This window comes from Panthera leo, chromosome D1 (genome assembly GCF_018350215.1).
Source record: "Panthera leo isolate Ple1 chromosome D1, P.leo_Ple1_pat1.1, whole genome shotgun sequence".
Taxonomy (NCBI): domain Eukaryota; kingdom Metazoa; phylum Chordata; class Mammalia; order Carnivora; family Felidae; genus Panthera; species Panthera leo.
The window spans coordinates 7,341,321-7,367,149 of record NC_056688.1 but is presented as its reverse complement, the minus strand read 5'-3'; the positions used below and the strand labels follow the sequence as shown (position 1 = coordinate 7,367,149).

Here is a 25,829-nt window from a genome sequence, read left to right as displayed (position 1 = left end):
TACCTTATCTTCCATTCTGAGTAACTCTTCCATGGTAACACAGTGTGCTTCCACATTATATTCAAATTTCCTACAACATACAACTCTCCAGGCTACCAGTAAGTTTCACCTCTCCTACAAGATACTTCCCCAATCTGAGAGTCTTTTCTTTTTCCACCTCCAAGTGGAAGAAACCAAAAGATATGCCACGTGGAGCAGAAACAACACCACTACAGCTGCTAAAATGTCTTACAAGGAGAACATCTGGACTTACACTTGACCCTTTCTCTAAAACACTTATCTCCCTGTTAAGTCCATGCATATTTTCTTAGATCTCCAATTAACAAAGAAGTTATAAAGGGTAATTTCTTGATTAATGAAGACAACACACTAATAGGGAAATAGCAATCTCACCAAGCCAGAAGAAACAATATTCTAAGTCAAGGAAATATAAGAGAGGGACTGTTCTTCAAAAGAAAAACAGAAGGACATAATAAAATGATTTTCATGTAAAATCAAAATGGAGTTAGGCTTCCTACACAACCTCCCTGCAGTGAGCAATCCAAAGAACATAAAAGAGATCCACCGACTTTCTCATTCTTGAACAATGTTCATAATGTTGCCACATTTAGGGAAGAAGCAGCAGAAAACCAACCAAGTCATTGGAAGTCTTATCACCATCCAAAATAAAAGGTCTCTGAAGTGATGAGAGTCTGGAAATTGTTTCCATTTTATATACCCTGTATTTGTATCATTTTTTTTTCTAAAAGCCCTGGTAAAAAACTACATATAAGCTCGGTTTTGTCACATAGCTAGAATTCCAACAGCATGTGCTTAAGTGAATGAATTACTTTGTTTATTCAATCTTCTAGTCTCCAAGATTTTTCACATCATTTCAAAGAAGATTTAGGTAAATAGCTCTGCCAATAATACAGAAAATCACCATCAAGATAATCCATGAGAAAAAAAAAATAGCAAAAGCTAAAAAAGAAAATCAAACTTAAAACTCTTTTGAGAACGGCATATAAGAAGGTTTTCCCCCAGTTCTTAAACTCTAGCCTTCTGGTTCAACATATCATTCATCTGTAAGCTAATGATTGTAGACAGGATAAGGTAACCATCTTTCCCATTACAGACCCTGAACCTCTAATTTCTTTTTAAACAAAAAATGCTATATTATACTTTAGTAAAACCATGTCCTAATCAAATCCCAATAACAATCTCTTAGTTGCCCAAACAAAAACTTGATAATTTTATTATATGTACTACATTAAAAAAAACACAGTATGAAGGAAAGTCCTTCAATGATGAGGCTTCTATGCTGCCCAAATAAATTACCTGTAATTCTAAAAGGTCAATGTAAGAACATTCTCATATGAACTAAGAGGAAAGCATATAGGAACTGGAACAAGCTTGGGGTCTTTTTTCTTAATACATTAAATGCAGAAATTATTGTCAAAGTTACATAAAAGGAGTAGAAACATTTTAATGTCTCATATCCTTCCCTAACCCTCCTTCAGCCTTCATGTGCCCACCCATACCCACCACTACCAGATCACAAATCAAACCCACCAAGTAACCTAATGAGGTACGTCAATTTCCTATAAAGATGCACATAACCCAAACAAAATTCAGTTCAATATACAAAAAAAATCTTAAAATGTAAGTAAAACTTAATGCTAAGAAAACCCAAACTATATACCTACAACACAGAAAACATGAACAAAAAAGGAAAGATAAAAAGCGAAATTTCCAGATTCAAAAAGAAAATAACAACCAATGAGAAACTTAAGAATTGGTAGATATACCCTCCCCTCACACACACAATTTAAGGCTGGTTATCCCCTTTTTTTTTTTTTTTACATTAATCAGAGCAGGCAACTTCTCTAAACATATGAGAACGGTTTCTTTCCTACATGAATTCAATGCCACAGTGAAAATGAACAAGGGTAAGAAAAACCTCTCCCGTACAAAAATATCTCCTTCTTTGGCACAGTGTGGATGCCTAAAAAAATTCCCTCCTTACCTGATAATTTTGTAAAGACACCTGGTAAAACATGACATCTGGGGTAGACACCATCTTAACAACAAAAGTCTCACTGCCACACCCTAATCTGAGCTACTGAATTAAAGGAATTTATGGAAAATCTAGGTCATGAGCTGTAACTAGTGAAGAAAAAAGATGCAAGATGATGAAACAAAACCAAATTCTGCCTAGCTGAGTGTTTGTCTAATTTGGAGTCTTCAAGGCCCTGGGAAAGAGAGTCCAGAGGTCTCAATGAACTACAAATTCACCAAAAGAACTTACATAATTTTGCATTTTCATTTCAGTGACAATCTATAAACCTTACCAGTCTGCACCCTGGATCTAGTGGAGGACCATCCTACAACCACATCTAAATTCTGAGTTCTGTGGAGCACTGACTGCCACACTAGCACCAGGCAGACCCCCTGGAAACTCACCAGCAGAGGCTAGAAAACTTCAAATAGAGTAGGAAACTGACTCCTCACCCACCATGGTACTAGCAGGTACTTAAAAGAGTATCATCAATCTCACAAAACGAATGCTGTTTATTTAAAGTTTACTGGTTTTTAGTTTTGCTTTTTATTTTGTTATTTTAGAGGTACAGGAGAGCTATAAGTATGAGGAACTTAGACACAGTGTTAAGTTATAATCAAATAATTTAAGACAATTATATACCATTTAAAAGATAAACAATTATTGGGTAGCTCAGCCTGTTAAGCATCAACTTCGGCTCAGGTCATGATCTCATGGTTCATAGGTTTGAGCCTTGCATCAGGCTCTGTGCTGACAGCTCAGAGCCTGCCTGGAGCCTGCTTCCAATTCTGTGTCTCCCTCTCTCTCTGCCCCTGCCTCGTTCACTCTTTCTCAAAAATAGACATAAAAAAAAAAGTTTAAAGATAAACAATTATCATTGTTACTGTTTTTTTATTTAAAAAAAATTTTTAATGTTTATTTTTGAGAGAGAGAGAGCATGAGCAGAAGAGGGGCAAAGAGAAAGGGAGACACAGAATCTGAAGCAGGCTCCAGGCTCGGAGCTATTAGCACAGAGTCCAACGAGGGGCTCAAACCCATGGACCACAAGATCATGACCTGAGCCAAAGCAGGATGCTTAATCAACTGAGTCACCCAGGCGCCCCTCATTGTTACTGTTTTTAAATTACATGTATTAACCATACTAGTACCAACCTCCAAGGGTACAGAATTCAACATGGTTAAATAAAAAGATCATAGGAATTATACAACAACAGCATTACTACAACTGCCATATTTGTTAGTGTAGACAAAAAAAAAAAAAAAACCAAAATTCAAAAAATCCAAACAAAACAACAACAACAACAACAACAACAACAACAAAAACCATACAGCAAGCAATTTCCTATTCTCCATTTGGCTATCATAAAAGCATTTTAGAGACACAATTATGATCTAACTAGAACAAGTGGCTTTATGGTCAGTCCCTGTGGTCGGCAGGGAAATATCCCACCCACCCTCAAAAACCGTCCACGGACCCATCCATCCTATGAATCTATTATGTTACATGGCAAAAGGAAATTAAAGTTGCTCATCAGCCAACCTTAAAGTAGGGAGATTACTCTGGCTTATCCAAGTGGGTCCAATGTAAGGGTCCCAAGGATCCGTACAAGTGGGAGGAGGCGGCAAAAGAAGAGGTCGGTGATATGATGTCAGAACTCAATCCACCGTTTCTGGCTTTGAAAACAGCAAGAAGGCAGGGAGCCAAGGATTGTGGACAGCACCTACAGAGCCAAAAAGATAAGGACACAGATGCACCCCTAGAACCTCCAGAAAGGTACACCACGCTGCTGACACCTTGCCTTTCACGCAGTGAGACCCCTGTAAGACTTGGGAACTACAGAACTATAAGGTAATAAATCTGTGCTACTTTCAACCACGAAGTTTGTAGTAATTTATTAGAGCAGCCACAGAAAGCAGGTACAATCCCTGTATTATTCCTTTTTCCCCATGCTATGTTTCTTCTGCCCTGTCACTTTACAAACCAGCATTTCATTTTTATTTCACTATTTAATATGCATTTCCTGTGGGCTATATCAAATCCTTTATAGACTAAAGGAGTATAAATTTTTAAAATAAATGATACAGTGCTGTCAAACATCCCGAATACCCATGGTGCACAAACCTGCAAGAGGAGAGGTGTTGAGAATACAAGAAGTGTGTTATACATTTGCCCCCATCCGCACTCCCTACTATGAACCAGGGATTCTGCCAGATGGTGGCTACTTTCCCTCTGGAGTCATTTAATAACACTGAACAAGGTGGGGGGCGGGAGAGGGGGAGGGCGGTCACTGCTTAGGGGGCTTAGTAACACTGAGGACTGGATGTGGCCAATCTGGGTAAGAGGACGCAGGAAGGGTTGGGCCTTGCAGGGCCACCAGGCAGCCCAGGCTCAGGCAGGTGGAAGTCGGAAGTTGGATGGATTTTGGTGTGAAGTCTGAAGGCGAGATGAGGTAGAGAGACAAGAATGCAACGATGGCACCAAACATACTGACAAGAACAAAAGAAAACAAAGAAAAAGGCTGAAGAAATGGATCACACATTAGACAGTAAACAGGAAGGAGATAAAGGCAGCAGAGGCTGATAGGTAGTAAGAAAACGAACTGACAGGAAGGCTGCAGATGAGGAAAAAGCCAGAAAACAAGGGGAAGGAGGATCATAGATTATAAGGGCTGGGAATTTCAGAAATTAGGGTTAGAGAGTATGATGGCTTCCATGAGGGCAACTAACAGATGGTTCCAGAAGGAAATAAAGAATTTGCTCAGATCTAGGCAAGAGAATCCCAAGACTGAAAAGAAGCTTGCCTGAAGTAGACACCAAGAAAGGTAAGAAAACCCCTTGAGAGGGATATTTAGGAAATATTTTTTAGAAAACACCTTGGCAGGTGTATTCTTGGCCACAGAAGTCTTGGCTATTTGGCCTTAGGACCTTTGATAAGTATGAACGTTATCATAATAAATAAAGAGTGGCATGTGCACACATCTGCCTCCAAATACCATAAATAAATCTTCAAAACTGTAAAAACCATAAAAATACAGTAAATATTTTTAACTGGATAATTACATAAACTTATAATAGGTAGACCTTATGTTACACAGGCAGGTACGCAAAAGGTGCAAAGTGAGATTTTAAAAATCAAGTGATTGTGATATGCAACGTGCACCACAGAAAGGAGAGCAAGCATTTCTTCCACAGAGCTGGGCCTAGAGGCAGAAATAGGAAGGAAAGAAGAAATGAAGGTGAATGTAAACAGGCTGATCTGGAGAATCCTTTGCAGGGAGAACACAGGACAGGTGTGGGACTGGGCTGGTTAATTACCCCTGAGATACCCTACTGAAGCCAGAGACCACAGGCTCCAGAAGGTCACTGGGCTCCCAGCACAGCACCGACCCTCCACGGCCTTACCCCAGCCCCCAACTACCTCAGGCAAGAATCAACTTCCCTGAGAAGCTCAACGCAGACCAAGGCTGAAATCAAACGCTCTGTGTTTGCTTGTTATGTTTTACATCTTTCCTAAGTCAAGAAAGAGAATTAATGTGTGTCAGGATGCTTGGGGAATTACCAAGAGAGGTAATTTCACTTAATGACTTTCCAATTTATTCTCCTTCAATTAAGACCAAAATAATCTGAAATTAGGATATGACTAGATGGTTGTTGACTGTAATTTACTAAAATGTAAGAACATACCTTCTCACTGTAGCTTAGCTAAAAAAGCCTAGCGGCCATTACAAGCCATCAAGAAGGCACAAATAGACATTCTGAAAACATGAGAATATTTACTATCTTACTGGTTTCAGGCAGGCTATCCTGAAGGGGACTTCCAAAAGTAGCCAACCTGTAGTCTGCAGAAAATTATTCACAGCTCTAACCATGTTACAAAAACAAAGTTCAGTACTATGTAAACTAAACATAAGGTAAACTCCACAGTGTCTTAAATCAACAGACAAATCCAACGGCATGCAGCAGCCTAAAATCTAAATAAACAGCTCACGGGTACCTGGGTAGCTCAGTCGGTGAAGCATCTGACTCTTCGTTTCAGCTCAGGTCATGATCGCATGGTTCATGAGTTCGAGTCCCACATCAGTCTCCACACTGACAGCACAGAGCCTGCCTGGGATTTTCTCTCTCCCTCTCTCTCTGTCCCTCCTCAGCTCTATCTCTCAAAACAAGTAAGCTTAAAAAAATTTTTTTTTAAATAATAAACAATCAACTCCGTGAAGTCAGTAAATTAACCTGAGTGAAAATATAGGGTCAATAACAATTAATCTCTAATCTATTCAGTGGTCTCACTTATTCGTAAAGCAACTATAAATTTGAACTTGATTATGCCTACAATCTGATTAAAGCAGATAAAGAATGCAATCTGATCTCAGCAAGTCTGACACCCAGGTGCATGAGGCATCACAGCGCTGCTAAATTCTCTATGTAAGAATCACCCTGTCCAATGAACAACCTCAGGCTAAATTTCATTACATTGACATATGAAAAATAAACATGGATTAACCAACAGAAAATCACATTCAATTAAGTTCACTGCAAACCTTCCTGTGGTTTCAGCAAACATTTTTAAAGAAGAAAACAGCAGCACTAATAGAATCAGTGTAGCCAGAGGCCAGTTAGGAGGGTAAGGGCACACTTTCTTTCCACATGATGCATGAACTGGGAAGACTTTCTTCTACCTCTTCCTTCATTTCAGATTTCAAAGAATAAAACCTAGTGAAAACAGCTAATATTTATTTATTGAGCACGTGTCATATACACAAGATGCTCTGCTCACTGGATTCCCACAGCAACCCTTTGAGTGAGCACTATTACTGGCCCTACTTTGCAGAAAGGAAATTAAAGGGAAGAGAAGTAACATTCCCCAAGTCACAAAATTGACAAATAGCAGAGGCAAGATGTGAACTCACAAGGTTTTATTCCAGAACCAATGTTGTTAACCATTCTGATGTACGGCCTCATAAAAGGTAAGCTTCTCCATGTAAACATCAAAAACCCATCCAACAAAGAGAAAAAAAAAAAAACAACTCTTTGTCAAATATCTGTGAGTTGAACTCAGGGATAGGGAAACATTTTCTGTAAAAGGCCAAATAATTATTTTGGACTTTGTGGCCCATGTGGTCCTTGCCACAGCTACTCAACTCTGCTACTGAAGCCAAAAAGCAACAATAAGCAAATAAGCATAGCTGTGTTCCAATAAAAATTTAAAAAGTAACAATTTGCAAACACAGGTAATGGGCCAGATTTGACTTGGGGGCCATAGTTTACCAAACCCAGGCTAGCTTATAAGCAGGAGATTAAAAATTTTCAAAAAATTATAAAATTCATGACTCCTATATAAGTCAGTTACAGGAAAGAATCTGCACGCAAGATGTAAGAAGTAACATCAAGGACCTTCTCAAGGGAAAGCAGGTTTATTTGCAGGAAAAGAAATTTACTTTTAATTATAGTTGACATGCATCGTTTTAATGCACTTTAGTTTAGCTGCCTCTCACAGACACCTCTAGGGTTTTCTGGATCCCCAGGGAAAGCAGCAGCGCCTCCTGCCAAGAACAGGTCTCAAAAAGCCACAGGGCTTTGCACTGGGGCTGCTGCCAGTCTACTTGCAGCCCACATTTACTCCCCATCAAAACCATCTGCTCTGCTAGGGTGGGGGCCTTGACATTCAGCCCCAAAATCAGACTTCCTAGAACAGTGAAGTATAACGAAATCTCAGAGCACACTTCAGTTAGCACACACAAATTACACAGATGTGACTGCACTGATCTGAAAACTCAACCTTTTCTGATGCTGACTTTAACTGGTATCCTCCTGGCTGCCCACGCACTTAGGTCCAGGGGACAGAACAGAGAAGGTTTGCCCTCTGTTCTGATAGATCTCCCAGCCTAACTGAAGACATGAACAACAACAAAAATGGACTCTGACCTTTCTATCGCTCACTTCATTGTGTCACCTACAGCGAAATGCATAATAGGTCTTCAATTACTCACCTTCTTCTCATATTCCCAATGCTACCACTCTAATTTGATTCTTACCCACCTATTATCTATTTGGTTTCCAAATCCTTTTAATTACTTACGAAATTTGTGTACACACATATGTGAAAATATCTAAAATCAAATATACAAGAAAAATATGAAGAGTTAAGATATATAAATGCAAATTCAAACATTTTCTTCCTATATATCCCAATGACTCATCCATCAAGCACATCCTGCTCGGAAACCAGATTATGGCCACAGTTTCCAAACTTGGCACTACCAAAATAATCCTGATAAAATGAATGCTACACTCGAACATGTCAATGTATAAAATACAGTAAGAACCCCAAGGACAGTAAGATTCTTCCAGGTTGGACAACCCATCAGGAAAATCATAAGGCTGGGCCTTTATAGTCATACTGTGTCCCGGGAACAGTAAGCAACTTAGTGATGTGATACATTTCAGCAAAAACAGCAGCAACAAATCGGAGCAAAAAAATAGGCTGCTACAGAGAGTCCATGACTTCACTGCAACATAAACCAGTATCAAAACGAAATTTGTTACAAATAAATTCTTCAATGATTTAGAGTAATTGTCAACACAAAAGATAAATTGGGAAAGGACTGTCTTGGACTTTCTTTTAAAGGGAGAAGGCAGCCAATATTAAATGTAATATATGTTACTTTATACACCCCCCCACACACACACACACACAACCACTCTGTATTCAGCATTTTACATTCAGAAGGCATCTCAAGAAAAGCCTATTCCTAGGAAGCAAGTACCATGTGGCTCAGAATAATACTAAATTAAAAATGAAGCCCACACATTCCATAATTTGTCAATAAAAAAATTTGCGAAAAATTTCCAAATTAATTCTAGGAGAATACGTTTGCTTTATTTGTCATGTATTCGATACTTCCAACTTCTCATGATGCTTTTCAATATCCAAATGAAAATACAACATAAGAACTATCCATCTGAAATGCTGACTCTAGCTTCCTATTTTCTTCTGAACTAGGTATTTATAGGAATAAGTGCATACAGAATCCGCCACACTCATGTTACAGGCATACCTTGGCGATACTGTGGGTTTGGTTCCAGACGACTGTAATAAAGCAAATACTGCAATAAAACAAGTCAAATGAATTTCTGGTTTCCCAGTGCATATAAAAGGCATGTTTTCACTATACTAGAGTCTATTAAGTGTACAAGAGCAGTAGGTCTAAGAAAATGAACACACCTTAATTAAAAAATACATCATTGCTAAAAACATAATAACCATCATCTGAGCTTTCATTAAGCTATAATCTTTTCTGCTAACGGAGAGTCTTGCCTCAGTATTGATGGCTGCTGACTGATCAGGGTGGCGATTGCTACAGGGTAGGGTGGCCGTGGGAATTTCCAAAATAAGACAGCACTGAAGTTTGCTGTATCAATGGACTCTTCCTTTCACAAACACCTTCTCTATACCATGTGATGCTGTTTGAAAGAAATTCTACTGTGGGTAAAATATTCTCAAAATTGGAGCCAATTCTCTCAAACTCTGTCACTGCTTGATCAACTAAATTTGTCATATTCTAAATCTTTTGTCATTTCAACTATCTTCATAAACTCTTCACCAAGAATAGATTTCATCTTGAGAAATCATTCTTTGCTCATCTATAAGAAGCAACTCTTCATGCACTGATGTTTTATCATGAGATTTTAACAATTCATTCGCATCTACAGGCTCCACTTCTAATTCTAGTTCTCTTACCGTTTCTATATCTACAGTTACCTCCTCCAGTGAAGTCTCGAACATCTCAAAGTCATCCATGAGGACTAGAATCAACCTCTAAACTCCAGTTAATATTGATACTTTGACCTATTCCCATGAATCCTGAATGTTCTTAAAAGCATCTAGAATGGTGAATCCCCCTGCCAGAAGGCTTTCAACTGCCCAGATCCACCAGAGGAATCACTATCTATGGCAGCTACATCCTTATAAAATGTATTTCTTAAGTATTAAGACTTAAAAGACAAAATTACTCCTTGAGGGGCGCCTGGGTAGCTTAGTCGGTTAAGCATCCAACTTCAGTTCAGGTCACGACCTCAGGTTTCTTGAGTTCAAGCCCCACGTTGGGCTCTGTGCTAACAGCTCAGAGCCTGGAGCCTGCTTCACATTCTGTGTCTCCCTCTCTCTACACCTCCCTCGTTCACACTCTGTCTCTTTCTCTTTTTCTCAAAAATGAATAAACATTAAAAAAAATTTTTTTAATAAAAGTAAACAATTTTTTTAAAAAAAACTCCTTGATCCATGGGCTGCAGAATGGATGCTGTGTGAACAGGCATGACAACATCAGGCTCACTGTACATCTCCATCAGAGCTTTTAGGTGCGGACGCATTGTCAATGAACAGTAATGTTTTGAAAGGAATCTTTACGTGAGCAGTTAGGTCTCAAGGGTAGGCTTACAATATTCAGTAAAGCATGTTGTAAACAGATGTGCTGTCATCCAGGTCTGTAGTTCCATTTATAGAGCACAGAGAGATTTGGCATAATTTTAAGGGATTTTCAAAATGGTAAATGGTAACTAATGGGATTTATAAAGCACAGACAGATTTAGCATAATTCTTGACAGATGTTCAGAAATGGTAAATGAATACTGGCTTCAACTTAAAGTCACTAGCTGCATTAGCCCGTAACAAGAGCATCAGTCAGTCCTTTCAAGCTCTGAATCCAGGCACTGAGTTCTCTCCAGCTAAGTCTGAGATGGCATCTTCTTCCAAAAGAGGACAGTTTTATCTACAATGAAAATTTAGTTAGTGCCACCATTGAGAAAATTAGTAACAGAAAACCTCACTAAAATGGAGTCAGGACGGAGCTCTCACACCCTGCCACTTGTTACTAACTGTACAGGAATAGATGGACCTTAATAGTATACTACTTTACCCCAACAGAAGGAAGAAAGATTTTCCTGTTCCCCCAGCAACAGCCCAGTCAATGAGAGGCCATCATACTTCCAGCTACCGGTTTACTCCAGTGGACTTTTGTCTTTAACAGCTTTCTGAAGTTACCCCTTTCTCTTACAAAGACCATTCTTCTCTTTTGTTCTGCAGACTTGCCTACGGTTTGTGGCTTAGCTTGCTTGTCCCAGATTGCAGTTCTCTGTTATTCGCAAATAAGACCATTTTTGCTGGTAACATAACTGGCAGTTGTGTTTTTAAGGTTAACACCACTTCCATTAATTCTCTTAGCTAGATCTTAGGGATAACTTGCCTCGACATCAGCACTTGCTGCTCCCTTTGTACTTTGATGCTATGCAGACAGCTTCTTCCCTTAAACCTGATGAACCAGCCTCTGTTGACTGAAACTTTTCTTACGCAGCTTCCCCACCTCTCTCCACCATCACAGAATTGAAGAGTTAGGGCCCTGCTCTAAAGTAGTCTTTGGCTTAAGGAAATGTGGCTGATTTTATCTCCTGTCCAGACCACTAAAACTTTCCCCATGTCAGCAATGAGGCAGTTTGGTTGGTTGGTTGGTTTTTATCATTCGTGTGTTCACTGGAGTAGAAGCACTTTTAATTTCCTTCAAGAACTTTTCCTTCCATTCACAACCTGCTGACTGTGCAAGAAGCCTAGCTTTTGGCCCGTCTTGGCTTGTGATATGCCCTCCTCACTGAGCTTAATCATCTCTAGCTACTGATTTAAAGTGACAGACGTGTGATTCTTCCTTTCATTGAACACTTAGAGGCCAATGCAGGGTTAACTGGCCCAATTTCAATATTACTGTGCCTTGGAAGGAGGGAGACAGAAGGAGGGAGAGAGACGGGAAAAGAGCAGGTCAATCGAGAAGTCAGAATACACACAACATTCATCAGTCAAGTTCACCATTTTATGTGGGCACAGTTCCTGGTGCCCCGAAATAATTACAATAGTAACAGCAAAAATCACTCATCACAGATCACCACAACAAATAATGAAAAAGTTTACAATATTTCAAATTACCAGAATGTGACACAGACACACGAAGTTGAAGTTGTTGGAAAAACAGGTTGGAAGAAAGGCCATCAACCGGCTTACTAGACACAACGTTGCCACAAACTTTCAATCTTTAAAAAAACACAGTATTTGCAAAGCCCAATAAAATAAGCTATTCCTGTATATAAAAAGTATAACCAATGAAAATCTGACTCATCCGTGGGGCATGATTGGCCATTTGAGAGTTCCTTTAACACTTACCAAAATGTTTTCACTGATACATAAATCCTTGGAAGGGCAGTACATACATAATATAGGCTGCTGCTTCTTTTTGTAATGTTTATCCACATTGCAGTGGATGACTACATTTTGTAGGTTTGTATATTTGTGAACCTATATTTTAAGATGCCTGTTATTTCTTTTAATCTTTTAATACGCACATAGCAAATTAAAAATCAGTGATTCTATTTAAATAGTCTTTATCCAACCAAGGATAAGCACTTTAGTAATTACGTAGGGTTTGTGCCTTATGATTAAGCTATAAATTTTTAATAAGCACTCAAGTCCTGCTATTATTAGTCCATCTGCAGACAATTAAATGTATCTGGTTTGTACTAATTATTATTCATTATAAAGTTCTCCTTTCTGAAATAAAGACTGCTAATAGTTGCTGGTAATAGAAATGAAACACATTTCTAGTCTATGATAAAGAGCTGTGTGTTCATTTCCCAACATTCTAGACTGGCTACCCGAATTCAATCCAGCAAACACTTATTTAGCACCTTTCGTGTGCCAGGTCCCAAAGGAGAAAAGTGGAACTTTTGTGACATTCTAGTAGTGACTTAAAAATCTAGCAAAAAACACTAAATTGCCTGGGCAATATAAAAACTAACATGATGAAAATGGCAAAAATGTTAGGCTACATTGTTTGGTGCTGGGAACACATTTGTTTTGCAATTTTCTACCAGTTCAACTTTAGAAGTTATACATAACACATCTATGACAAATACAAAACCATTTCAAATAAACACAAGTTTTCTCTACTCTTGATCACTCCACACTGAATGACTATGACGTGGCATGTGGCAATCCAATCAGGTGGTTAGACAGTAACAACAAAAGTGTTCCAACTGAGTCATGATATTCATTCATCAGCTACCTACTAAAAACAAACACTCATAAGTACATCTAGAGGGATCCAGTAATGCAAAATACCCATCAGTGGCCATCAGATAAAACACCTCCGGACATTCATGCTATCCGGTGATAACATCTGTGAATTTCATCAAGGCTCTACATTAATTAATTAGTGGGTCACCTCTACCCAATTCTTCCCACAGGAGAGAAAGTAAAGAAAACAGAAATAAGTAGCAGATACCCCAAAAAACTGATTTGCTGAACGCAGTATTAGGACAGTTCTTCTGGTTTTCTCTATCTTGTGTTAAGTATGCATAACAAGAGCAGGAAGCATTTAATCTCAGATTAAACTTGAACAAATCCCGCACAAATGTATCTCTAACACCTCAACATAAAGACCAGTCACTGTACAAAAGGAGAGAAATAGTTGCAAGGGGCTGGAGTAAAGAGGCAAAGGTTGATTAAAAGGGTGTAACTTGGGGTGCCCGGGTGGCTCAGTCGCTGAGCTGGTTAAGCGTCAAACTCTTGATTTTGGCTCAGGTCATCATCACACGCCTGTGAGATCGAGATGGCATCTGGCTCAGCAGGGGGCGTGGAGTCTGCTTAAGATTCTCTCTCTCCCTCTCCCTCTCTCTCTGTCCCTCTCGCACACGTGCACAGGCACATACTCTCTCTTTCTCTCTCTCCCCCACCCCCAAGAAAAGGTAAAAACTTTCAGTTATAAGAGAAATAGGGGCTGAGGATCTAATGTATAACATGATAACGGTACGATTGATAACACTGTACTGTATAACTGAAATTTGCTAAGACAGCAGCACTTAAATGTTCTCATACACACCAAAAAAGATAACTGTGAGGTGATAAATACGAATTTCTCAAAGAAAGATATCCTTCCACAATATACACGTAGATCAAATCATCACCCTGTATACCTTAGATACCTTATAATTTCATTTGTCAACTGTATCTCAATAAAGCTAAAAAAAATACTAGTCACTATAGTTGAGCTACTTTGACCATCCTCAAAACAATGATGCCAGTCCCTTGTTCTGACCGTCTGCCCCATTCTTTTTTTTTTTTATGTTTGTTTTGAGAAAGAGAGAGAGAGAGAGAGAGAGAGAGAGAGAATGAATGTGTACGTGAGCAGGGAGAAGGGAAGAGAGAGAGAATCCCAAGCAGGCTCCACAATGAGATCATGACCTGAGCCGAAATCAGGAGTTCAATATTTAACCAACTGAGTCACCCAGGTGCCCCCTTTGCCATAATCTTCAGAATCTATATAATGCTAACTTTGGGAAGTCTTCCCAGCCACTAACTCATCCCATTGAGAGAGATCTTAAGCTTGAAATCTAGAACACTCACTGGATACTATATCATATATAAAGGCTTTATACTATGAACATAACTCTATTTAGCTTTTAAGTAAATATTCCTGATGCACATCCTGGCTCAAAAATATGTTTTCAGGGCACCTGGGTGGCTCAGTTGGTTAAGCTACTGACTTTGGCTCTGGTCATGATCTCGTGGTTCATGAGTTCACAACCCATGTCGGGCCCTGTGCTGACAGCTCAGAGCCTGGAGCCTGCTTCGGATTCTTTGTCTCCTTCTCTCTCTACCCCTCCCCTACTTGTGGCACGCTCTCTCTCTCTCTCTCTCAAAAAAAACAAACATTTTTTTTAAAAATGTGTGTTTTCACTGGTTTCTTAATCTCTTTAAACTTGGTGTTGTTTTAGGATGCAGAGATCCCCCTAACTACAGTTTGAAGTCCCAGGACAGAAAGGACCTTTTATTTTGCTTTATATTCCTAGCATTATGCTTTGCTCAAATGGATGTTGAAAGAAGAGTTTAATATATTCACTGTCTATTACACATGTTTCAACATTTATAAATAAATAAACAGGCCATGTATTCAACATAAAATATTGAAGGGCACTGAGATGGGTAGGTTACAGGATAGCTAAAGAATCACAATAAATTATAATGTAAGGGATTTTTACATTACTGTAAGATATTTCATCAAAGGAGACTCTCCACAAGTTTAGTATCAAAGACTTTAAGAAGCAGAGTAGTCCATCTAACTCATCTGCAGCTGATACATGATAAAAGTCAAGGAGAGGGTGGTGTCCATGAACTTTTATCAAGTAATTCTATGTATTTTATTTTATGTGTTTGAAACATTACTCGGAGTAGGGGTCTATAGGCATTAATGGACTGCTAAAAGGGCCTATGGCAGGAGAGGACGAGGGTAACAGAGACACAGGATGTTAGAAACCCTAAAGAGAGATGGATTTACAGCACAGTTGTATGAGTAGTTCAATATCCTTTAACTTCTGAGTAGAAAACTTACAATTCAGGTCTCCCATTTTCTATTATCACATTTGCCAAGTGAAACTTAAAGTTTAAACCAGCCCTGTAACTGATATTCAGTCCAAAGTACATCTGCTTAGTCAGTAATAAATGAAGGACAAACCAAGCTGATAGCAGCAGTGTTATAACATCACCCACTGCTAAACATACTAAAACAAAAGATTCCCTTGAGGTTAGCTTTTCTGATTGTTTCCTGAAGAAGAAAACAATGGCAGCCAATTTCTCAAGTGGAATCTTTCAGATCAGAATCTTAATATGGCTTCTCATTTCCATCAACTACAACATTCAAAGTAACAGCTGTACTTCATACAGATTCTGCAATTTTACTTTAGCTTTGACTATACCAATCATGATTGTTTCTTCTCTGAAAAAAGAAATTACAAGCTCAAAATAAAAATCATTTTTACAGAGTACTTACAGAATTGCCCATCATATTACCAACCAATAAATTCAATGTAGGATTTTAGTAAAATACAATTCTTAAATGCTTGGTTTAACCTAATTTTCTTAGGAACAAAACAAAGACCTTTGTTAACAAAAAGGGAAAATTACTAGTTTAATAATTCATTTGCAGGTACGAGTAATTCTACTTTAACCAAAGTAATACCTGCTTGAAATCCTACACTCTTTAAATGATCATTAAACACTTCTGATATGATTTCTTTCATGATAACTCAATTTTATTAACAGAACTCAACATATTCAATGTGATTCAGCTACAGTTTACTTTATGATGCCTTACATACTCTCTATATACTGACATTTACAGAAAAAAAAAATTATAGCAGTGACACCTCCAAGAAGCGTGAAAAGAGAAACCCAAGCATTTAGTAAGATTATATGGTTTCTCTCTTTCGGGCATAACAAAAGCAAATCAGTTCTTTGACCTTTAAGCATCAGGAGAACCTTTAATTTTGACCTGATAAAACATGCAACCTGTCAATAAGCTAACAAACTTGAAGAGTGAAATACATATAGCAGTAACCCCCCGTTCCTTGAATAAAGATTCTCAACAGTAACAGTGTACATGCCAATTTGGAAGAAGTACAGTATCCTGTCACAAATCTCTACTTCACAAATTGTGTATAATAACTGAGTCCTATTTCATCACCACTCTGGCCTTTGATAATATCCACAGGATTATATCTCAATAAAGCTGTGGGGGTGGAGGAGGAATTCAGACATAGCCTTCAATAATTCTTATGCAACTCATTCCATGTTCCTCTATGTTTTTACCTCATTATTAAAAATTAATATCCATGACAATATTAGAGCTGAAAGTCAAAAATAACAACTAAGCAAGGACACGGACTTCTTCAAACCTTAATTAGATTTAGCTTTCCCAGTATTTAGGGTCTTCCTAGATGTCTTACTGATTCCTATTTTAACTCAGTTATAATCAAAGTATATACTGTGTATGAATTCAACCCTTTTAAATCTAGTGAAGCTTATTTTATGACTTAACATATGATGCATTATGAATACACCATGTGAACTGGAAAAGAATGACTATTTCACCCTTGTCAGATGTACTGTACTAAAATACAATTCGGCTGAAGGGGCTGACAGTGCTGGCCAGATAGGTCCTCAATGTCTTCATAGATGTACTGAATCTACTTGCTCTACCATTTGCTGACAAAGGAGTTAGGTCCCATGAAAGGCTCAGGAGTTCTTCTTCCCAGACTGCCTTCCAGCATTCTCTCTCCCTGAGGGACAAAACTGCCCCAGCTCCATCCCCTTTTTGTCGGACCAGAAAGACTGCATAGTTCCTATGTGAGTTTTCTCCCACTTTTGAATGGTGGCCCATTCTTATGGCAAAACTACCACAAAAGAAAATCTACCCTATGCCAGTCCTTTCTTGAGAATTTTGACTTTCTCCAAAACCTGCTTATTTTTGTTCTCTCAAGTCCTTAAGTTTCATATTTTGTCCAAAACCTGCCATTCTTACCTGCAGGATGGTCAATCCATTAGACACTTACTGTACCTGTACCATAGAAGCCCATATGCAGACAAACTTTTTTCACAGTTACTGTGTGTGTGTGTGTGTGTGTTTCTGCCTGAACCCTAATAATAAATCCAGTACACCCAAAAATCTCAGAAAGGTCAGAATCCATGGAAAGTTTGGTAAAACAAATACCATGAAACAGTAATTTTCGGCTCATAATATATTCAAAAAGAAGATCAGTGAAAGTACTGATTAGATGTGCATTTAAGATAATTCTGATGGCTATGTTACAGGATGGATTTGAGAAAGGACATCAGAGGACTAATTTAACAGTACAAAGCAAAGAATAGGGAGAGGATAACAGCAGGCATGAAGAAAATGGGGAGTGAGCTAGAGCAATTACAAGTACATAGGTTAAGTAAATAGGTTAGTTCTCCAGAAGTCAAAAGGAATGTCAGGGGAGAAGTCACCAACATTCTGCTCACAAAACCCACAGCCTAAAAATAGTACACCCTTTCCTCTTCTCTCCATGTTGCTTATATTCACACCTATCACCTCAGTCTACCCTCCAGAAATGGGAAGAAAGTAGTGATCATGTCAAAATTCTTCCACACTATGCTACAAGTGGGCCTTGCTATTGAATCACCACACGCTGGCCAACTGAGCCAAACTGAACATATCCTTTTCAGTATAGAGATCCAGGTTGCCACCACCAACCGATCAGTAAGCACATAACGGAAAACCTATCTGCTATCCCTTACTTACATTTTAATCAGACTGACCTACAGAAAAGAATTTTAGATATGATCATACTACTAAGCAAACACATTTTAAGTTCCCCTATTTACACTATCTAGGCTCAACTTCATATACTGAGCCTCTTAATCTAGCACAACCCAACTATCCAAATATAGCTATGACTCCCTCATGTATATCTTCACAATCGGACATGTACATTTTCATCTGCAAATCCGTTTATGCTATAAAAAGCCCTTATGATCACAATTCTTAGCTAAATTCCTTTCTTCAAGTCTTCAACTCAAGTCCCATCCTCACAGGGCTTTGCACTGCCTCACTCCAAAACATTTCTATAACATGCCTAAGCCAACAGGTACTGTTACCATCATTTAATGCTTATGTTCTCTATACTCAACCAAACCACAAACAACATGAGTATAAGCATCTCATTGATCATCAGGGAAGTGCTAATCAAATCCCCAATTAGATACTACTTCACACCCAGCAGGATAACTAGAATCAAAAATACAGATGGTAACAAGTGCTGAAGGTGTAGAAGAATGGAAATTTTCAATACTGCTAGTGGAAATGCAAAATGGTACAGCTACTCTGTAAAACAGTGTGGCAGGTCCCCATCAAGTTAGAGTTATATGACCAGCAACTGTATATACCCAAAAGAAATGAATCCTTATTTGCACACAAAAATTTGTATATGAGTGTTCACAGCAGCATCATTCATAACTGCCAAAAGATGGAAGGAACTCAAATGCTCATTAGCTGATAAATGGATAAACAAAATGTGGTATATCCATACAACAGAATATTATTCAACCATAAAAAGAAAAGAAGTACTGCTACACGTAACAATAAGGATGAAGCTTTAAAACATGCTTAGTGAAAACAGTCACAGGAGACCACATATAATACCACTTATATGAAACATCCAAAATAAGCAAACCTGTAGAGATAGAAAATAAATTACCAGTTGCTTATGGTGGAAAGAAAATGGGGGTTTAAGGAGTAACAGCTCAAGGGCGTGGAACTTCCTTGTGGAGGTGATGAAACATTCTATAATGGTGAAAATGGTTGGGGGCACCAGCGTGGTTCAGTTGGTTAAGCGTCCAACTTCAGCTCAGGTCATGATCTCACGGGTTCATGGGTTCAAGCCCCGTGTCAGGCTCTGAGCTGACAGCTCGGAGCCCCGAGCCTGCTTTGGATTCTGTGTGTGTGTGTGTGTGTGTGTGTGTGTGTGTGTGTGTATCTCGCTCTCTGCCCCTCCTGCACCCACTCTCTCTCTCTCAAAAATAAACATTTATACATATATATGTATATGTATGTGTATACATATATATGTATAAAAAGAAAATGGTTGGACAACCCCACAAACACATTGAAAACTAATGAACTATGCACTTTAAATGGATGAAATGTAGGATATGTGAATTTTATCTCAATAAAGCTGTTATTAGAAAAGGGAGTGGGGAGAGTGGAGAAGTGGGCTCAAAGTCTCCCACTGAGAAAGGAGTAATATGACGCATTAATTTTCAACATATCTAACCCTGTATCAGGCCTTCAAGGTCTAGAACAGTTCCATATCTGAGTATTTTACTGTCTTCTTGCTGATTAAGAATCACAACTATTAATGCTAATTATAATGTTTCTTAATTAAGACTATTCACAGAGTTGTAAAAAGACTCCCAAGCAATCCTATTTACAAATGCACTAAAAAAGAATAAAATACCTAGGAATAAATTAAACCAAGGGGGTGAAAGACCTAACTCTGAAAACAAGAAGAGATTGAGGAAAGAAATGGAAGATGACACAAACAGGAAGATATACCACGCTCATGGATGGGGAGGGAATATTGTTGAAATGGCCATTCTACCCAAGCAATCTATAGAAACCATGCAATCTCTATTAAAAAAAAAAAACAGTAACATTTTTCATAGAACTAGAACAAATAATCCTAGAATTTGCACAAAAGACTTCAAATAGTCAAAGCCATCTTGAGAAAGAAGAACAAAACTGGAGGCATTATGATCCCAGGTTTCAAGATACACTGCAAAGCTGTAGAAATCAAAACATGATGGTACTGGCATAAAAATAGACACATAGATGAATGAAACAAGAGAAAGAGCCCAGAAATAAACCCATACCTATAATGTCCATTAATCTACTACAAAGAAGGCAAGATAACAACAAAGAAAAGATCTCTTCAATAATGGTGTTAGGAAAACTGGACCACTATATTATACGCAAAAGACTGAACCTGAACCACCTTCTTAAAAATAAACTAAAAATGGATTTAAGACCTAAATGTGAGACCTGAAACCATAAAACTGGAAGAAAACATAGGCAGTCATCTCTTAGACATCAGCCTTAGCAATATATTTATGGATCTGTCTTCTCAGGCAAGGGAAACTAAAGAAAAAAATAAACTATTGAAACTACATGGAAATAAACAGTTTTTGTGCTATGAAGGAAACAATCAACAAAGAGGCAACCTACGGAATGAAAGGGACTATCTACAAATGATAAATGTGGTAAGGACTTAATACCCAAAATAAAGATCTTCTACAACTCAACACCAAAAAAACCAGAACACAATCCAATGAACAGAAATTTTTCTAAAGAAAACATACAGATGGACAACAGACCCATGAAAAGATACTCAACATCAGTCATCACCAGGCAAATGCAAATCAAAACCATAGAGAGGTATCACCTCACACCCATCAGAATACCTAGTATCAAAAAGAAATAAGTGTTCAAAAGAATGCGGAGAAAAGGGAACCCTGGTGCACTGTTGGTGGGAATGTAAACTGGTGCAGCCACCGTGGAAAACGGTACTGAGCTTCCTCAAAAAATTAAAAACAGAAACTCCATATGATCAAATAATTCCACTACTGGCTATTTGCCCAAAGAAAATGAAAACACTAATTCAAAAAGATATACGCACCCCTGTATGTACTGCAGCATTATACAATAGCCAAGATATGAAAGCAACCCAAGTGTCCATCAACAGATGAATAAAGAAAATGTGGTAGATACACACATACACACACACACACACACACACACACACACACACACACACACAGTGGAATATTATTCATCCATAAAAAAGAATGGAATCTTGCCATCTGTGACAACATGGATAGACCCAGAAGGTATTATGCTAAGTGAAGTAAGTCAGAGAAAACAAATACCAAATGATTTCACTTATGTGTATAATCTAAAAAAACAAAAGAACAAACAGACTCTTAAACACAGTGAACAAACTGATGATTGCAAGAGGGGGAAGTGGGGGATGGTTGCAATAAATGAGGGGATTAAGAGGTACAAAATTCCAGTTATAAAATAAATAAGTCACAGAGATGAGAAGTAAAGCATAGGAAATATAGTCAATAATATTGACAGATGGTGACAACACACACTGTAGTGAGCAGTTAGTAATGTCTCGAATGGTTGAATCAATATGTTGTACACTTGAAACTAACATAACATACCATGTCAATTATATTTTCAGTGATAAGTATTCTACAATTTTTTAAAAGGACTCTCACTTCTAGAAGTCATATTTTAAGATGAATCTGTACCAAGTTTCCTTTACTTGATACTATGATCAGATTTATATTTAAGCTGAAATAAGTGGTCACAGTAATAAACTTGGATAATATGAAAACGTATCAATAGATATTATCTTTCGCTTGCTTCACTACTCCTCACCACGTCCTGCAGAGCTCTCCTATTATTCCAAAAGTGAAAGACCACAACTACTGCTCCCCCATCTGTTCATACTTTTACCCTCCTTAGTCCAACTACCAAATCCGATGCAACCTTCAACACTCATCAAGTCCCACCTACTCCAGGAAGATCCCTGAACTCAAGCCCAAAGTTCTAGTTCTAATTCAAACCATTCTATTACTACAGTTCAACAATTTATATTATTTTCTTATACTTCTATCGTTATTTCACCAAATGCTTCCATATCAATATCCTGTCTCCTCAACCATATAACTTTCTTGAGGGCTGACAAGTCTAACTGTTATTCATATTTGGTACAGTATCATGTCCATATCATGTAAATTAAAAAAAAAAAAACTTGATTAACTATAGGAGGGAAAACATGGCAGAGAATATTTAAAGTCAACAGACACAATCCCAAATGCTCAGGCTAGCCCAGATGCTTAAAGGCTTAGTATCTTCATTCTTTCCTCAGTAGGTTTTGAGTCTGGGTACTATAAACTGCTTCAGTGAAAGTAGGAATAAATGAGTCCCTGAAGTTCCTACAGGCGTTTTTACAGAGATCTCAATAGAGTAAGAAAGAAGCTTATGTTCAAAGTAGTCCAGCAGGGTCTTTCAACCTGAGAAAACCAGAGACATAAATAGCCTCATCAAACAATCATTCCGTGGCATCTGCTAAGGCTTTACATTTCACACAATGTGCAACAAGTCAACAAATGAATGTTACTGGAAAAAAGCTTCGCAACTGTGATGAAACTACTCTTGCCCTCAACTTCTGATCTGAGGAATTTCTATAAAACTATCTAAAGCCATTCAAATTAATGATATAAATGACAATATAATTAAGTATAAAGTAGTTGCAGATCCAAATTTGAAAAAGCTTAAGAATCATTTTTCTTCTCTATACTACAAAATATACTCATGGTAAGAACATATAAAGCCAACACAAATGTGAACACACAGATCTGCCAAAACAATTCTTTCATTTCTGGTAGAAAAGAATTAGATAATTTTGATTATCATGCTTACTCATATGACTCAGGAGATAGCACAACTACTACCTAGCAGCTTTTAGAATGCTTCTGCAAGCTTCTTGAGTGTGGGGACAAGAGAACCTGAGGGGCCTCCCTGTGGAGGAGGCTGTGTGCTGTGTGCTGTGTGCTTCCTGTGAGAGACAGGAAGACTGCTTCCATTTGCTTCTGCCTCCATCTGCAGCTGAATAAGTACACAACTAGAGGGAAGAGACTCATCAAGTCTACACAGAACCATATACACATTTAGACACAAAACAAGCCTTTGATGGGATAACGTTAGGATCAAACTGATCACTACAAGTGAACACACTGTAAAATAAATTACTAGTGGTTCAATGTAAGAAGTCAGTTTTTCTTTACAAAATATTTTATTACATTTTTAGGATAAAGGAGTATTTTAAATAACAATATTTTAAAAGCTATTGAGTATTTAAGGATGTTTTCAATTACAAGAAACGCGAACTCTAAAGAACAGAATATGTAAAGTGGCTCGTGCTATAAGATGGAAATGAAGGTGGGGGCTTGCTCTGTGTCTAAGGAAAGGGGCTTCAACACTGGCCTTTTAAACAAAAAGCAAACTGCACTTGGTCTCAAAGTCTGCCTGCGAGACTAATTACTCAGTGACACCACAGGGCCATTCCACTTACAGTAGAGAGCTTTCAGACTAATGGAGCACACTAATACCTTCTAAGGCAATGTGTATGAAAAGAGAATGAGATCTAGCACATTTAGATACAATTCAATTTCATAAAGGGTCAATACTAAGCAAAACTTTAAAGTAACCTATGCACTATGTAAAAATACTTGAGAATTATGACACCTTAAAAGAAGTTAGTTTTTCTAAAGACTTCCTCAACCATCTTTAGAAGAAGGTGGGTGGCCAATATTTCACTTATTTTTTCCACTAGAGAAGACAGAGGACCACATCAAGAAAGCAGATCCAGAGATCAAAACAACCAATATGAAGAGAAAAGGATGATGGATGGTTAAGAGAGGTTTAGGGAAGATTTCACACAAGATATTTACTGTTATCTAACCCAGTTTCTGAATTCCAATACAAGGGTCCTATCTAAAATTAACCCAATTGGCCAACAACCATTTTCTGGCCACTTATGTTCCAAGCACATTTTTCTATTAAACGGTACAGTCTCAAATTGGGGTAAGGAACCTGAATAAACTGATAAAAGGCCAACTAGATTTGAATTTAAAAAGTTCTACTCATTTACATTTCATTCAACAATTACTGAGAACCTATCGTAGTGAGAGGCAATCCTGATGGATCAGATACAAAAATGAGTGATATACATTCTCTGCCTCCTTAAAGGTACATGGTAAGGTGGGAAAAACAAACAATATGACAGTGCAGAGTGTTCAGTGGTATGACAGTGGTAAGCACAGGTTGCTGAGGAAGCACACTTTGGAGCACTGACTCAGTTTCAGCAAAAGTAACTCCCCACTATTTTAGGGCCTTATCAAACAAAATTAACAGTTTTCACAAGGAGGAATCTATGTGTCTCTGGAATTCATGTTGATTATTTAAATGGGAGTAGTTTTTCTACATTCGCACTGGGGAAAAGCAGACCACAACAAAAAGACAGATAGAAACAGTTCTGACTTTTTGCTGCTATCTAGCTTTAGGAGACAACCATCCATGGGTCTCTCATGTGTCTGCCCATCTTCTATCCATTACTCTTCCAGATTATCTTTTCAAGGATGTCAACAGAGCAGACAGCCTTAGAAGATAAAAACAATATTTCCCTCAAGGGCAGTGAACAGATTCGTTCCAGGACAGGTTAATAGAAGTAGTGTTTCCTGTGGGCAAAGGCTAGGCAGGTTTGCTAGCGGCCCTCTTCCAAGACGGAAGTTCCTTAGCTCTCACACAAACCTACTCTGTGGATGGCACTCAGCTGGCACCACATGCACATGGTCCCTATGGAATTTAAAAGCAAGAAAACCAAAGCAAACTTGAAGCTCCTACAGCTGACTGTGCCATGAATTGTCTAGCAACATAAATCAAAATGTGGCAAGCTTACTTGTTAATCTGCAAGTAGAGTGGCATTTCAGACTCTCCACAGTTCTTGAAACCTAGAAATAACTTGTTTTTCTCTCTTCAGTAAATAAGAGCCAAACGAATCTGTAATTTCCACCACATAAGAGAGCTAGTTAATGGGAGGTGGGGAAAGGGAGAGAGGAGAATTAACCCACTACCCCGTATCTAATCCTATAATTATAAACCCATTATAAATCTGGTTGGCTAAATGGTATTAGTATTCAGGCTGGAAACCAAATAGTGTCCTGAAGCCTGCCTGATAGCATATTTTTTGGCAATAAAATACTTTCTCCCTCCTTTTCATGGAAGGGAAAAAGTTAAAAATAGAGTATTATTTCTAAAAATGCCCATTAAAAAAACAATACTTAGTTCAAGGTATTAAATGAAATGGATCAATAGTTATTAACACACATTACTAAGTGTGCTTCAAATTGAGTCAACTAACAACGCTTAATAGAAAATACTAAGGAGAAATAAGAGTCACTAAAAGCCAGCTTTTCAGATTTCTTAAAAAAAAAAAAAAAAAAAAAAAAGTCATTCTCAGAAGATGTGGGTGGGGAGTAGAGATAGCCTAACAGAACTTTACCTAGTCTTTGATGTGTAAAGTTCTACTTTATGGACATGTTGTCAGCAGCTAGAAAAAAGTCTCCATAGATCAGGAGATGCAAAGGAAATAAAAAAATGCTGAACCAAACCACAGGAGAGAACATTATCTAGCAAGTTCTTACTAAGTGTTTTGAACTTTGTAACTATTTCCCATATCAAACATTCTGAAATTAATGTACCTTCCAAAATTAGGAATCATAGCAAGGAAGAAAGCATTCCTCTACTCT

General features: G+C 38.0%; 1 protein-coding gene across 1 annotated transcript in view; it reads right to left on the bottom strand.

Annotated features, from left to right (window-relative positions):
* Positions 1-25,829, bottom strand: part of DDX10 (DEAD-box helicase 10) — a 272,994-nt gene that overhangs the window by 183,442 nt on the left and 63,723 nt on the right. The window lies entirely within an intron of this gene.